Genomic DNA, 15,784 nt, shown 5'->3' with positions numbered 1-15,784 from the left:
CTTTCTCATATTTTTCAAATTCTTGATAGTGGTTTTTGTAAGAACTGTGGAAATTCCATGTTAGGACAGGGAAAGATTTCTGGAGATTTCTGTAAGAAAAACTTGGAAATAGCATTTGTTAGTGCCCATAATCAGCAAGTACAGAATTCTTCAGCACCGATAAATTGAAATGTTTCAAGTTTCACTTGGAAGAGAGAAACAGGAGCCCGTTGTTTTGGTGACTGTTACTAAAAGATACTGATCAGGGCACTGTTCTTGAAAAGTAAGGATGGCTCAGTTTCCATTTACCTTCTGAAATACAAACTGGTCTTTCCAAAGTAGAGCTTGGGAATTGGATTGTCACACCTTTGGCAGAGACCAAGGCTTCCCAACAGGCTATCTGAGGTCTTGTTTATAAAGATGATATTTCTATACCTACTTCTCAACTTTAATATCACATCCATCCTAATACCTTGGTGCTGGAGCCTTGCCTAGGTCTGGCTGTGGGATAGACCTCAGGAAGAACTGCTTTCTTGTAGGCAACTGCTGCATTGTACCAAAATATTTTAAAAATATATTAACTGACAGAAAGTAAGAATTATTTTTTTTAAAGTGCTGAAAATCCCTGCAAAAATGAATGCAACACATCTTCCTAAAATTGGTAGCCGTCCACAGACCCCCACAGTCTTCTGCACTCTGGTTGTGCTGTACCAGGACTGTTCATTCCCTCAGTTCTTGATGTCTGAATAATGTTTGTCCTTGAACACAAGGTAAAACTTCCCTGCTTTTAAGCTGTCTGCAAGCCCAGCCTTGAACAATAGATTTCACACAGAATTGAGATTTATCAGTCACAAGAATCTGTGTTTGAGCAGTGCATTCAGGGCTCTCGCTGTCTTCCCTTCCCTTGACCAGAGGAAGTTATCTTTTCTTTAACTTTTTGCTAAAAAAGCAAATTCACTTAAACTGCATGCTGCTTAAAAGGTCCTTGAACATTGTTATACCAGTGAAAAAAATCAATCAGTTTCCAGATCTGAATAACAGGTCTTTTTTTCTTTTGCTCAGACCTTTCAATAAAATCATCAGGATTTCTTAACATGGTCTGATTTATTGTTATTTTCATCAAAATTGTGGTTTAAGAATATCCTTTGAATTTTCAGGAAAAAAAATACAGCCAGCATTGTCAAAACAAAATATTCTGAACTGTTCTATTCCCTAAAAGCTTTGAAGGTTTTTTTTTTCTTATCTTCTTTTTTTAATTTTTTTTTTCCCTACAATTTGACTGTGATTAATTTTTAAAGGCCGGGGGAACTCTGAGGAGAAAGCTTGAGCCCTCAGATAGAAACATCTACATTAGCAGTATTTGAGACCTCTGCTCTGAGAGGAATGTTTTAAATTCTGTGTATGGTAAAAAAAGTGATGCATTTCCAACTGAATTCTGTATTGCATGTGGCAAATCTATTGCTGAGGTTTTAACACTGCTTGATGTTGTGTTAGTCCTTGTGGAATTAAGAGCTGGTGGCTGCAGTCCCTGCTGCTGTACAAAACAAGGCTAAAGCTGGTGGTGAAAAATGTAGCCCTGAGTTTGCAGAAGTGCCTGCAGGAATTCTGAGTGTCTCACAGCCTCAGTCTTTCACAAGCACTTACAAACCCTCTGAGAAGAAATGATTAGAGATGAATTACAGAGTTGAAGTGAGTACCCAAGGTCCCAGCAAGGAGACTCTATGGAGGAGGGTGCAAATTGGGGTCTGAACTTTCCCTAACCAAATTCTGGCACTGTGCTGTTTTGCCTGGAGGTGCCTGTGACTCGTTGTAAATTATAGTTCCTGATTTTTATTTTTTTTCCCTTTATTCCTCCAGTCAAATCTGGGATGTTTAAGGATTTGTCTTTCATATGTTTGCAGATGCAAATGGTACTAGAAGGCATGCAATTCATGAGGATTTCTTCAGCAGACAAAGACCTGTAGTGCAGAGCCGACGCCTTTCTTAGAAAGGTGTCGTGGGAAACCCTGGTGCTGAGTCACCCGCTGTTCAGATGCGATTTGTTACGCCAGTCCCAGCGAGGCGGCGGAGCCGGGGCTTGCGCTGCCTCTAATGGCTCCAAAAATTGGGCAGCTTAATTCACTTCATTAGCGAGGGCTGGGGGAATCTTCGCTATCACCCGGCACCCTCCGCCTTCTCAGCCCTTTGCCCCTGCCCTCCCTTCCATCTGCCTGCTTTCCTCTAGATGGCATCGTAGGAGAAAGGGAATTCAGATGGAAAAGGAGATTTTTTTACTGCTGGAGGAGTTGCAGAAGCTGCTTTGCATTTTGATGGTGCTCGATTATCTTATCCAGTAGACAAGCACATACAATATTAATACCTCCCCTGTCAATCTTAAACAGGATGCAGATAAGTATTTCTTCTGAGCAGTTTTATTGATTGGGTTTTCATCTAAACAGTCTTTCCAGCTTTTTTTTTTCTGTCTGGGTAATTTAACTAAGGTTTCCCAGGATATTCATGTTTGTGCATGAAAAAGAAAAATCATACAAGTGTGTCTTTTGGTAAAAAAGGACAGTGGAATTTTTTTTTAAAAAGAATGCCTTGCCCTTCTCGCTTATCTCCTGGGTTTTTCTTTTTTTAATGTAACTCACTGAGATTGCAGAAACAATTTATTCTGCTCCATTTTTTCCTAGTTTGTTTTCCTCCTGCATTTGGAAGTACTATCTGCATAATCAATTTCTCTCTTTCACTGTAATAATTCTTCTTTTTATGGGATGTTCAGGTAAGCTAAAAAAAAAAAAGAAAAAGAAAAAAAGGAAAATTACTTCTTCTAAGGCTGCAGGACCGAGATGCAGATTCCTATCTGGGGAATTCAGTAATCGTCCTATAGTCCTCTTAAAGTTTAGTGCACTCTCCAAATATTTTCTTTTTAAGAGGTTTTGGGAATCAAGACCTGTGAGCAGATTTCTGTACTGACACGGACAAGGGGTATGAGCCCTTTTGCCAAGTGAGCAGCCTGTATTGCCAGACAGGTTGAATTTCCTTTCCTCAGTTTTCCTATTGGGAACTAGTTATTCCTGAGCCCTGTTCCTCCAAGAGCTAAAACCTGCCTTCTGACTTCAGTCCAACTGCATTCAGCAACTGTTTCATACAGCATTCTATTTTAGCTCCAATAGTTCTTCCCTTCTTACTGTTTAATCCTGAAGCAAAGGGATTGCATCCCCTCTTAGCCTTCATTTTGACAGGCTAAATCAACCTAGTGTTTTTAGTTCTCTTAAAACAGTCTTTCTATTACTTAAATCATGTCAAGAGTTCTCCTCCTGCCCTCTTCTAGAAAGAGTTCATCTTTCCTAAATTGTGCTTGAACTACATACATCTTCTTGGATAAACACCTTGGAGTGATTTGTGGGTATCTAGCATTGCTGCAATTCCAGTGGTTGGCTCTCCTCTGAAGCACTCTGGGATCACAGTGACCCTTTTTTGTGGCTTCATTACGGTAATTCAGTTGCCACAGGATCCACATCTTTTCCTTCTCAGACATATCCAACTACAGGCATGTAGCTTACAATGGAAATTCAGTTTTTATTCCAAAATGAATCTATTCTTGTTTTAATTTTAAATATCACTTCTGTTAATTTATTAGTCAGTATCATTCATACCCACATGATATTCCAGCCCTCTACTAAAACCTGTCTTGTTAAAGCCAACAAAAGTTGGTGTCATTTGCAAACATTGTCTATGTACACCTGTTCTCATGGTTAGGAAATAAGTGTGAAGTAATTGGGAAGGAATCATCACAAATGCAACCTACTGCTTTGGTAAAGGTTATACTGCTCAGGTCTCCTTTGCCTTTCCCCACAGCGAAGGATGTTGGCTCAGCCAACTTAAACTGAAGTTAATATAGATTGTGTTTGTCTGAGCTCCACTCACTCACAATGTACTTTGTTTCAAAATCAATTTTAAAGTCTTGAAGGCTGTTGAAGTCAGTCTAATAGATGTCTCACCATGTAAATTAATGTGGTTTTCCTCATAGTTTCTTAAATATACACACTCTTCCAAAGCTATAAGATAATGTCTGCAAACTCAGGAGGTATTAAAAATTCTTGTTATAAGACCTGCATCTTTTTCTGACACTGTTTAGGGGAGGGGTGAGTGTTCTATGGCATTAGAATATTAAGATATTTATTTTAGAGCCATTTTAGTTGTGGTAATTTCTTTCACCCCCTCTGTCTCCCATTAACCTTTCTAGGTGCTTTGTGTGGTCTGGCTGTGTTTACAATATTATTTTCTCCTTGGCATGCAGGCACATATAGATTAAAAAGCTTTAATTTGAACAATAAAGCTTTTATTAGGAATAAAATTTTTATTCACATATTAAAAAAAGACATCAAACTAAGATTCATCCAAAAGAAAGTGTATTTTTGAGATGATGTTCTAATCTCGTCAGGTCCTAACCTGTGTGCTCTGAGCATAAATAAATCAATGTCACTTCAACTGCTTTGTTCTGTATGGGGTGAAAAGCAGTTAAATATTTTCTGGACTTGACAGCCTTTTCTGTTAAGGAGGCTTTGTGTATACATATATATATATATATAGGAACTGAATATATCTGAATAGTCCCAGATGCAGAAGGTCAGAGACTTCACTGAATGGCTGGCTGCTCTGCATTGAGGATCTCTTGCCTGAGGGATGTGTGTGAAAGGCCTTCATTTATCCTTGTGAATATGATCCATTCTCTGTGCAAAGGCAAGTCAGTATCAACAGAAACACTGTGTATATCCTGTGTGGTGCAAGTAGGCTGGCCTCCTAAATGCTGCCAGTGATGACTCCTTGAACACCCTGATGTGTGCATGCACGGGTGTTCAAAGGTGGGTGGACAAGTGGCCCAGGCTGGTGCTGCTGTGCCACCCCTGGGGGCCAACCCAGGGTTGTGTAACCCAGAGCTGTGTAACTCCAGGGTTCAGTCATGCCTGGGGTTGGTGGGAACGTGCTGCTGTGACCCTGGCCTGAAATCCACACATTAGTGCTTGTGGGAATATCGATGTGCTTTGATGAGGTGCAGTGCCCTGGGGCTTTGGAAGAGGAGAGCCTGGGGAGACTGAATTCTTTGTGAAATTGAGTATTGATTCCTCTTGCTCAGAGAGCTTTAAAAGTCCAGCCTTAACTCAGGTCCCTAAGACTTTAAGGATATCACAAATTATTCATGTACATTCCACTAAAGGGAATTTTTTTATCAGTTTAATCTTCCACATTTAATGCACCTCTAGCACTAGCTCAGCTGGGGTGCGTAAAGAGGATCTATTGGCTCTTCTTACTCATCTTTTCCTTTCTTCTTTCCCCCTGATACAGTTTAGGGCTGGTAAAGTTGTGTCTTTTAACCTAAATATTAGCTAAGATAAAGGAGAGAAGTTTAGATGAAACTCCTGACATAGCAGGAGTGCAGTCCTAAGAACAGACAGAGGTAGCCAACATACAACTGCATTGGTATAACCCCTCAAGACATTCCCCTTGGGTGTGGTTTAACTCAGGGAAGAATGAAGGAATTGGCCCTGGCCTCCTTATATTGACAAAATTGTCCCTAGATGGGTCATGTGTGACAAGTTCTGTGACAGGTTTATATTGTAGAAAAGGGGTCCAAAGAATAATAATCTCTTTCTGCAAAAAAACAAGATTGCTTTGAAAGTAAGAGTTGATTATTAAAATGGAATTTAAAGGCTCTTCTCTAAGTCTCAGGTTTATTTTTCTCTGGTTTCTGGTTCTGTCATTCTAATAAAAATATTTACTTGATCTGTTTATTGGTACTCACTATTTTAATTAAATCTCTTTTCCAGAAGCAAAAGACTGAGTAATGCTTGCAATAAATATTCTACTTGGATTCTTTGAACTTTCTGTTTGAAAATATTTATTTGAAAAATCAAGCAAGGTCCAGTGCTGACATTTTGGACAAAGCATGTTTGTTTCCTCTCTCTGATTGATGACATTATCTTCCCAGAGCTGCTGCTGCTCCATAAGGAATGCTGCTTCATGTACATAACATGCTCCTAGTTCCCTTTATTATTTGGTTGCTCTTATTGGAAGGAAACAACTCAGGAAAATAATGACAAAAAAGATTGTTTGGTCAAATATATTCCTTATTACAAATGGTTCTCCTCCCAGCTTGATTAGTTTTTTTCAGCTGTGCCCATTTGTTTTCACCCTGAAAGAAGATAACTTGATGCAGTTAACTGAGTAAATATAATGTTCCCTGCTTCGAATTAGTAGCTGGTTTAGATCCCTGATTTCAGGCTCTTCTGTTTTCAGCAGGTCTTACAATATAATTATGAAGAAATATGGAGTAGTAAGAGATAAATTTAGACAAGCTGGAAATAGTGCATACTGGACCTAAGCTTTGTATTCACCTTATCCTTCTGCTTCAAACCATCCACTTTCATTTTGACCTGGAAACTGCTGCTTCTGCTTCTTCATCTTCTACATAAGTATTGCTTCATTTTACCAATCTCTATTTAGTCTCCGATCCTTTCTCCCTGCAGTGCTTTGGAAGGGCTACTCAGATGCCAGAAAGTCCTGATACTGTGTGCTCCAAGTTTGAATTATACATGTGTGGGTATATATATATATATATATATATATAAAATACATACACACACATACATATATATGTATGTTGTGGTTTTTTGTCCCAGATATAAGATTTAGGCCTGGAAACTATATAGCCCAATTATCAGCGGGAGCTCTCTTGACTTATGCTAATTAAAAAGGGCAATATATTTTTTTATGTTCCTCGACAGTTTGCTTCACAGGCTGTGCTGAGGAAGTAGCATTGTGGTTTGTTCAGAGCAATGAAGAGTCTCTATGGAAACAAAATATCTGAAATCTGGGGCAATTTCAGCTTTTGTACCTCATACAGGGAACACTTGCTACTGATATTAAAGTAAATTCAAGTTTTTTCCATTTAATTGTTCAGGATTCATACCTAGTAACTTGGCAGATTCAGCTGTATATGATCTTTGGCCAGACTTTGCATGGTACATTGTGTTATAATTGAATTTAGAATTGATATTGGGGACAGTGTCTTCCTGCAGTCCTGTCAAGGCTGTTGAGATGTTCTTGTTGATAATGACACCTAGTATCTTTCATAGAGATTGATATTTGTAATTACGACTCTTTCTTTGTCTGGGGCTTTATTGCTCTCTCTATGGGCAGTTTTTATCTTAGCCCTTGTCTTGTGAATGAACAGATAGTAAAGGCTCATGGGTGGAGCTGGTGTAAATGCAATAGTCTCTTTAATAAGGAAATGATGCACAAGGTGTTTGGTGTGAAATTAATCTGGGTTCCTCTGACAACTGTCAGCCTTCATCCCCATCAAAGTTTGGTCTGTGGAAGTAAAGTGTGCCAACCTTCTGAAGTCTCCTCATTAAATATTTTAAGGGGAGCTGGTAGCCTCAGATTTACACCAATGTTCCCCACTCTCCATGAAACTGGGGGTTTGGATTAGTCGGTTATAACGGTAGGATCTTGTCTTCAGACTCCAAGGGTGGATTTGGGCATCAATCACCTCTAAAAATTCTCCCAACGCCTTCACATTGAAGGGGCTGATGTCTAAATCAAAAGAGAAATGCATTCTCTGACCTTGTTTCAGTTTGCAGAGGGAGAAAAAAGTGTCACTAGCTAGTTTCCCAAAAAACTTCTTCTGTTTTATCCACTTTTAGGAAGCAATTTGCTTGTCCCAAGGGAAGAAATACTGTTGCCCAGGTGAAATTGAGGAATTCCCTGCCTGAACAAGCAAGTTGCATCTCAGCAGGGTGTTAAGAAACAACAGCTAGAACAAAAAAACAGAGGCTGACAAATTGAGGGAGCTCTAAGATGCATTTATGTTATTCTTACGTGACATTTGTGTGATTGTCTTATAAAGCAGTTAATAGAAAAGGACTTCTATCAAAGTAAAATCAAAGAAAAGGAAAAGCTGAGATAAGAATTCCAGTGCTCTTGTGAGGTATGAGGTAGTTTTCTCATGTGTGAGTTTAGATATTGTTTCTCCTGGTGAGCAGCAGCACTGAGGGCCGTGTGCTGGTTACAGCTGTACAACAGCTGGCAGGACACACCGGCACTCGACCTTGTGTTCTGGGTGAATCTGTAAGAGGAGAATGGCTGGGTTTTAGTATTCAGATCTTACTTTCTGTGCTAAAAAAGTCCTTTCCACCATTGCAAATCTACATGCAGACAAAAGAAAATGCAAACTAAACCATTTTTTTTCTGACCAACTTTAGTCTTTTTTATTTCTGAAAGCTGAAAATGAATGAAACCCAGTTCTAAACTTCCCGTACCAGATGTTGCTTTCATTCCTTGGCAACTCTTGGTGATGTTGCTCAAACCAGTATTACCAAAGCAAAAAGTCTTCCTGGGTTGCTTTTTCTGTTTATTAGTATGCTAGAGCTGACTGGAAGGTGCTTTCTTCCCAGACTGTATCCTTCCCATTTCCCTTTCCTTGACTTTTTTTTTCTCTCTTCTTTTTGGATGGGGATAAATTGGCAACTGAAAAGTCAGAAATTGACTGTAGCTCAGTGAACTATTTTTTACTAAAAATGTCACTTAGATGCAAATTCTTTTGTTTTTCAGAAGGCTAAAAGAGATTTAAAAGGCACTTGAATGAAAAGAGTAGCTTTTTTTATTTTTATCAAATCTCCTATTTTTACATTCGAAAACACTTGAAATTGAAAACTCCTCACCACAATTAATGTGCATTAATCATTCATCTTGGCAGCATCTGTTCTGAACCACTGCTTCTCCAGATAAATGTTGTTATTCTTTCACTGAAGGTAAATTTCTATTGCTGGCTGTAGGGATTTTTTTGCAGAATCTTAATATTCAATTTTCTTGCTTACTCTTGGAAAACATGGAAGTGTCCCCTTCAAAATTAGTAGCATTCTTCAATTGACACAGATTCCAGCGGATCATCTTATGAACACATCATTAATATACATTAGTCAGACCAGGTTCAAATTATGAAAGTTAAAAAACCATAGATTTCAATGTCAAATTTTAATGCTAACACAGCATTAGGGCTCAGTGGATTCATTTGATGAATGACAATAATTAGTAAATATGAATTCTCATCAAGGCTACATGTTCAAGTTGCTTGCTTTGGGGAATTTTATACGATACGCAATATATATGTAATAACCTGGGGTAATCTCAAGAGATGCTCATTCAGAACCCCCTTTTTAAGCCTCACAGGGAAGCTGGAGGTGCATGCCCTTCATCAGAAAGGTTTCTTTGTGTGAAAGACCAAGTTATTGAATACAGAAGGCTCATTAGTGCAGGAAATACTGCAAAGCAGCATTTGCAAACATTCACTTCAATTTAGCAAAGCTCTCTGGTCCAACTATGTTTATCCTTGTTGTTTGCTATTCTTGAATATTTGCACATATGTTCTGGGGAAGCCTGCTGTTCCTGACGACACCCAATGTGCATGGGAACCAAGGGATGTGTCAAATGAGTGCATCGCCTCCTGATGATTTATTATTCCCCAGGGTAAAAAACAAGCAAAACCTTTTAGTTTTCCAAGGAAACAAAAGAATAAAGGACTTTTTGGGGTTTTTTTACTGCACCTTGTGAATGGATGAAACTGTTGCCAAAGAAGCCCCAAGTCCCTGGAAGAAAACACTATGGCCAGTCATTCAGCCCTTCTGTGTCCTCCTGAGAGCTGCAGTCCTGCTCAGCTGTGGGGTTGGATTTGTATGGAAAGAAACCCTCAGCTGAAATATGGAGAGCTAAGGAATAAAATAAGGGAAGTGCTGCCAGCAAAACTGTCTTAGGAGAGTTCTAGAAGGATGAGATAAAATGACCTGACAGATTAGATACAGACAAGGTTTCTTCCTTCTTGGCAAGGTGTGGTCATCTGAATAGCATATCTGAGAGGTGCTGAAAGAAAGGCCAAATGTTTGGGAAGAAAACTATGTAGGTCATGTTTGCTAAGATGAAGACTGCCTTTAAAATAGCAATATTGGGGGAAAAAATCTCCTAAAGTTATGATCAGGTATTGAGTAAGATTATTCTTCTGGTATGAAGTTGCAGGTATGTGGCCTTGTGAATGGTGAGCAAAACTGAGACTGTTATTGTTTCTTGTGTCTGTGTCTTCAAAGGTTTCTGGGAAGCTGGAAAACATCTAGAAATTTGCTGTTCAGGTGATCTCAAGCTGAGGAGTCTCCAAGAGTGATTTACAAAACTCTGTTTTTTCTTTGTTCAGGAGCAAATCAAAGGTGGATCATAGTTTACTAACTCCTGTGTAGAAGAGAACTCAGGATGGTCGCAGGTCTAACCAGGCTCTTGAGTCGAAATACTGGCTGTTAAATCTAAGCTAGAAATAATGTATAGATTGTCAATGAGTCAAGTATTAGAATAGTTTACCTAAAGCCGTATTAGAGGCTCCAACACTTATCACCTCTATCTCAAGTCTTATTGGCCTCTCCAAATAAGAGAATCTGGATACAGCAGCGGCTGGGAGCTGATGGGTGTGTGCTCACTGGTGTAGGAGCTCAGGGCTAAACTTTGCTACTGGGCTTTTGCTAAAACACAAGGAACAGAGTGAGATTTGCATTACGGAAACAAAGGATGATAGAAAGGATGGGAATAAGCAATAGCACTTGTTTATTTTCGGAAAGAAAAAATGAAATTACAGAACCCAAGTAATACCGTACTTTATTTATTAACTCTTCAGAGAGCTTGGAGGTTGCATTAAATCAGTCTTTGACAGCTATTTCACTTGTTATACATGTAGTTTTCCTTGTTTTCTGTATTAAAAAAACTTTCACTGAGTTAAGTGAGGTAATTCATCTCCTGTATGCAGGACTTACTTCTATAGCTGGAGCTAAGAAATGCTCAGGTGTTCATTTATCATATCAGGTCCCAGTTTCTGATTTTTAGAGGAGAGGCCTCAAGAATTTTTATTCTTTTTTTAATCAATATGAGTCTGTGCCCACAAACACAGCATGTGCTGCAAGTCTAGCAGGTATTCAGGTAGTGATCTGGTAATGAAAAAGTGTCATCTGCTTGTATTTCTTCCAGGCACTTTCAAACTCCAGCAGAAATGGTGCATGAGGTCTTTTTATTTATTATTTTCATATTTGAAATAGGAACTTACTGTAGCAGTAAATGTATTGTAAATACATTTGATCTGAAATAAAATCTTTCTATTGGCGGGGGGGGGAGGGGGGAAGGAAACTGAGCACCTAATCTGAAAAATGCAGTGTTGGCTCTGAGCCCTCAGTTTGTATTGAAGTGAAAGGCTTTCTGGACAGCTATGCCCATGTCTTAATCTGATTTTACTGAAAACAAGCTGTCTTTCACATGTTGATAAGAATTATGTGTAGTAGCATTTCAATATGTTTTCCTTGGTGTGAATTAGGAGTAATTCAATTGACACAAGTAGAGTCTTGGGAAGAACCATGTAAGAAATCAGAACAAAAAATGTTGGGAACTTTTAGCCCAATATTGCTTAGGCTGGTTCAGTTTGTAGTATGTCATAAGTTATTGTATTTTGAGGGCAACAGGTTTCATTTAAGCTCTGAATAACCCTCTAGTGAAGCAGAGAAATGGTTCCCTACCTATAGACTCCTATGGTCGAAATGGAGGAGTCAGATGGAGGAAGGGGAGCAAGGCTGAGGAGATGTGACCTTACCCTAGTGAAGGCTGTCCAGGACTCCAGGAGCCACTGGGGGTAGAATCAGAGTCTCCTCGGTCCCAGACTAGCACCTAACTCAGTAGAACAAACACCCTCTGAAAACTGATGCGTTTGGTTTTTTCAAACAATTTTATTGCCAAACAGACATCTCTGCTTTATCCCTATAATAAAATCAGCCTTAGTGGTTATTTCTACACAGTCATATATTTTCTGTGCTGATACTAAGCTCCTGCTCAGTTTAGCTCCTTTCTTGAGGGAGTGAGGGGCTGCAGTGCCCAGCAAAGAGGTGAAGTTAATTGCCTTGAGGATACACCATGTGCCAGGTTTGCAACTCCTTGTCAGTGATGCAGCTGGGTTGAGGGTGAGCAGCTCTTGGTGCTCCCAGCAGTGTCACAAACACAGTGTGTGTCACAAGTGGGACAGCCCTTGTCACAGAGACAAACCTGTCCCTGCACTGGCAGCTATAAAGTCTAGAAAAGGCTCCTAAGCTTCACCCCTCTCCAACTTGTGGGATGCTGTGGAAAGCTGCTTGACAGTCTGCTGGCACATACCAAGCTAAATGCTGCAGAGGGTGCCAGAATGAGAAGGGACCACAAGCTGCCAGGCCAATTTCCAATGACCCATCTTCTCCTGCCTTCTGTCCCTCTTGGTGTGCAGAGCAGGAGGCTCAAGGCTGGCACAGGAACAGGATGAGCATCCAAGGGAAATTCTTCTCCTCTTAAATGTATACGTTTGGTAGCACATTTTTATGAGGGATGGTCGAAATTTTATTTGATTCAAAGATTATGTTACTGTTCATCTAAGCAAGTAGTCTTTTGGCTTACTTAGGTGGTTTATATGATTACTCATAAATTTTGTAATTGCTTTAACTTCCCAAAATTGTCGTCGTGATCTTCCAAAAGATTAATAATTTTATCCACTCATTTGAATTCAAAGCAGAATTTCTAATAGTTCTCAGCCACAAAGTAAGAGGAGATACTTCATGGGAATCCCCCACAGCTCCATCTCATCTGTTTTTCTGCTGCAAATGCAAAATTAAGAATATTTAAGCTCTCACATCTGAATATTTCAGCTCTTACTTCCAAATGTTTTTTAAATCCTCCAGATGAAGGATATCTTGCAACCTGTCTTATTCCTAATGAGGAAAAGAGGTGCTTGGTGAAAGCATGGATGATTTCCTCAAGATTGTAACAAGCCTACCTTAATGCAGAGAGATGGAGCAATAACCTTCAGCGCCCAGGGCAGTTCAGCATTTTGTCCTTGTCCTTTGGTGCTTGTGGTTTGGATTTTACAACCATTGATGCTCCAAGTCAGTTGGCAGTCTATTGCTCTTGCTGATACATATATTTTAGTGTTAGAATATTATTATTGTTTTCCAGGGAGAGCTACCTTTTTTCTGTACTGAAATGTATTTACACTGTTGGCAGAATGTGCAATTTCTGTGGATGGCCTTGTCTTGAAGAAATAAGTGGTCACCATTAAAAGAAATAAATGAGTTCATACTCACTTAAAACCACTTATTTGGAAAGGATAAGGGGAAAACTTTCTTGTAAAGCACCTTTCTTCTGTGAAGTAAAGGAAATGAGGTGTAAAGTAGTATAGGACCTTACATAAAGGCTTATTTGTGTGCAGATAAACCATATACATAAAAATTTCCATGACTGCTACAATAATTTTTCAGATTAACAGAAACAACCCACCCAAAACTCAACAGAACTAAGTGACATTTCAAACTTGCAAGAAAATTCTTGCCTAAACTTTCCAGTCTGAGACTGCATCAGTGAGCAGACAGCCTATGTAAGGTTTTGCACACACTTTCAGCTACTTGGGAATTTTGCAGAATCATAGAATATCTTGAGTTGGAAGAGATCCATAAAAATCATTGAAGCAAAAGGAAAAAAAAATCATGTAAAACCCCCAAACACTAAAATTTGGTTGTTACAATTATGAAAACATGGTCCCAAATCTAGCTAAAGGGAAGAGATCTGACCTCTGATTTCATGGGATAATAATGTTCAAAGCTGGTGGTTTGTGGTTGTTAGTCCTGTGATGATTGAATTAGCCCTGTTGAACTGCACCATCTTCTCTTCACAGCTGTCTCCTGCAGTGTTTAGCATCAGGCAGGATGTCTCCCAGTCTTTTCCTACATAGGCATCCCAACTGCCAGTCTTGCAGAGCCCTGAGCACCCGCATTTGCTCCATGTCCCATTGCTAGCCTGACCCTGGGTTACCCTTACACCTTCCTGAGTCTCTCCCACCTCTCTGATCTTGTGCTTAGTTACCTGAAAGCATGAGAGGCAACACCCCAGCATTTGCTGATGCTGCAGGGAGCATTGGGATCAACGTGAGTGCTCTCCAAAGGGCTGTGCTGGTCAGAAAGCCCAGCTGGGAAATGTCCACCAGCCCAGAGCTCGGGCTGTGGCAGCCTTGGAGCTGTAAATGACTGCACCAGCGGAGACATGCTAAACTCAGCTGATGGCAGAGCACAGATTTAATCTTCGAAATGATTTCCCCTGAGCTGCAGAGATCACCTCCTTACATCTCATTTGCTTTTCTTTTGTATTCCACAGAGAGGAACCCCACAATTTGGAGAAATATCCTGTCTCTAGTTGTTACAAAGAATTGCTGCTGGCTTCCCCTATGAGAGGAAGACATGTCAGGAGAAGGGATACCTGGGCTTGCACAGGACAGCAGACTGAGTTCATTTCTGTAACTCCTTCACTCCCAGACCAGCACAGAGCCAGCCGAAATTATTTTGTGGTGCAAGAAATAACGAACAGCACAAGAAAACATTTGTGGGGAGATAGCCCAGTGCTTTACTGGGAATAGGTAGCTCCAGAGGGACATGATGAATGCATCTTCAAGGGTTGTCATCTGCAGCATTAAGGATTCTGAATGTGTTTTGAGGAAATCCTCCTCCTATGCCTGCTTTCTGGATGCAGGTAGCAGGGCAGGAACTCTCTGGGTATCATCTGTTGATGGCTTTTGCTGGGCAGCAATGATGAGGGAGTGGAGGAGTGGGATCAACTGAGAGTTAGAGATGTAGAAACCTGGATTTCTCAGGAGTATAAGCCCTCACTCCACCTGGAAAAGTGTTGTTTCCAGCTCATGCCTTGTATCAGTTTTCTCTGCCTTTTCATATAGGACTTTGGCCTTGGAAGGAGGGAAGATAGTTGCTTGACTAAAAAATGGAGCGTTTCAGAATGATTTCTTGAGAAGAGCCTGAAATTTAGACTTTCCCCATTGTTTCTATCAGCTGGTAGCAAAGTCAAGTAGATCTCTTGATAAAACATTGATTTACTGGGTTTTGTTTGTTTTTAAATTTTGTATATGAAAAACTTTCAGAAAATTGAGAAATATCTATAGCTTAATACTTTAATTTCAGGAATATTGGTCAAAATCAACTCTAATCTTCTTGAAAACACATTTTTAACTCTGAGCCATCCTGTACCCCATCACAGCCCCTTTGCAGAGATCTTGCCACCACTTTCATCCTTTCCTGGACATTGAAATTAATCTGAACCTTGTTTCTCTAACAGTGATAGACAGGAACATGTTGCATTTTATGTTCCTCTGGTATATAAAAGGCTTGAACAAGGAAAGAATAGTGATACATATTTAAATTACAAAACCACACACTGTCAGGGTGCCTTATTCCAACACCAGCCTTAAAAGAGTCCCTGTATGAGCACAGGTTTGTAAACCTGTGGGTCAGTGTGTGTTGTGTGTGTATATATATTAGTTACGCTAAGGAGTTCTAAAATACAGTCTGGGTTTAAATGCCAAGGAATGTCTGTCCTCTATACCTGGATGTTTGTATCCAGGATTTTGGCTCCTCTCTCTTTTCCAAGGCTGTACCATTTCTGTAATTCAGACTGTGCTGGTGGCTCAGATGCTAAAGCCCACCTTCCTCTGAGACCTCTGTTTTCAGTCCTTGCTATTCCAGAAATAGAGAAAATCTAAAAATGGGTTAAAACACAGGCTCTCGTCTGACATTTCGTTATGTTTACATCTAGGGTTTGGATTAATTTAAAATCGATTTAAATGTGACTTACAAATCTGTTGTGCTATTATTCAAGGTAATGAAACCAGCAAGATGCAGATCTCCTGTGCCAGCCCCCAAAATGATTCAATACTTGCCTCATT

Source organism: Pipra filicauda, unplaced genomic scaffold (assembly GCF_003945595.2).
Source record: "Pipra filicauda isolate LSUMZ 115617 unplaced genomic scaffold, ASM394559v2 scaffold404_size635056_pilon, whole genome shotgun sequence".
Lineage (NCBI taxonomy): Eukaryota > Metazoa > Chordata > Aves > Passeriformes > Pipridae > Pipra > Pipra filicauda.
The sequence above is the reverse complement of the archived record's forward strand: the minus strand, read 5'-3'. Positions refer to the sequence as shown.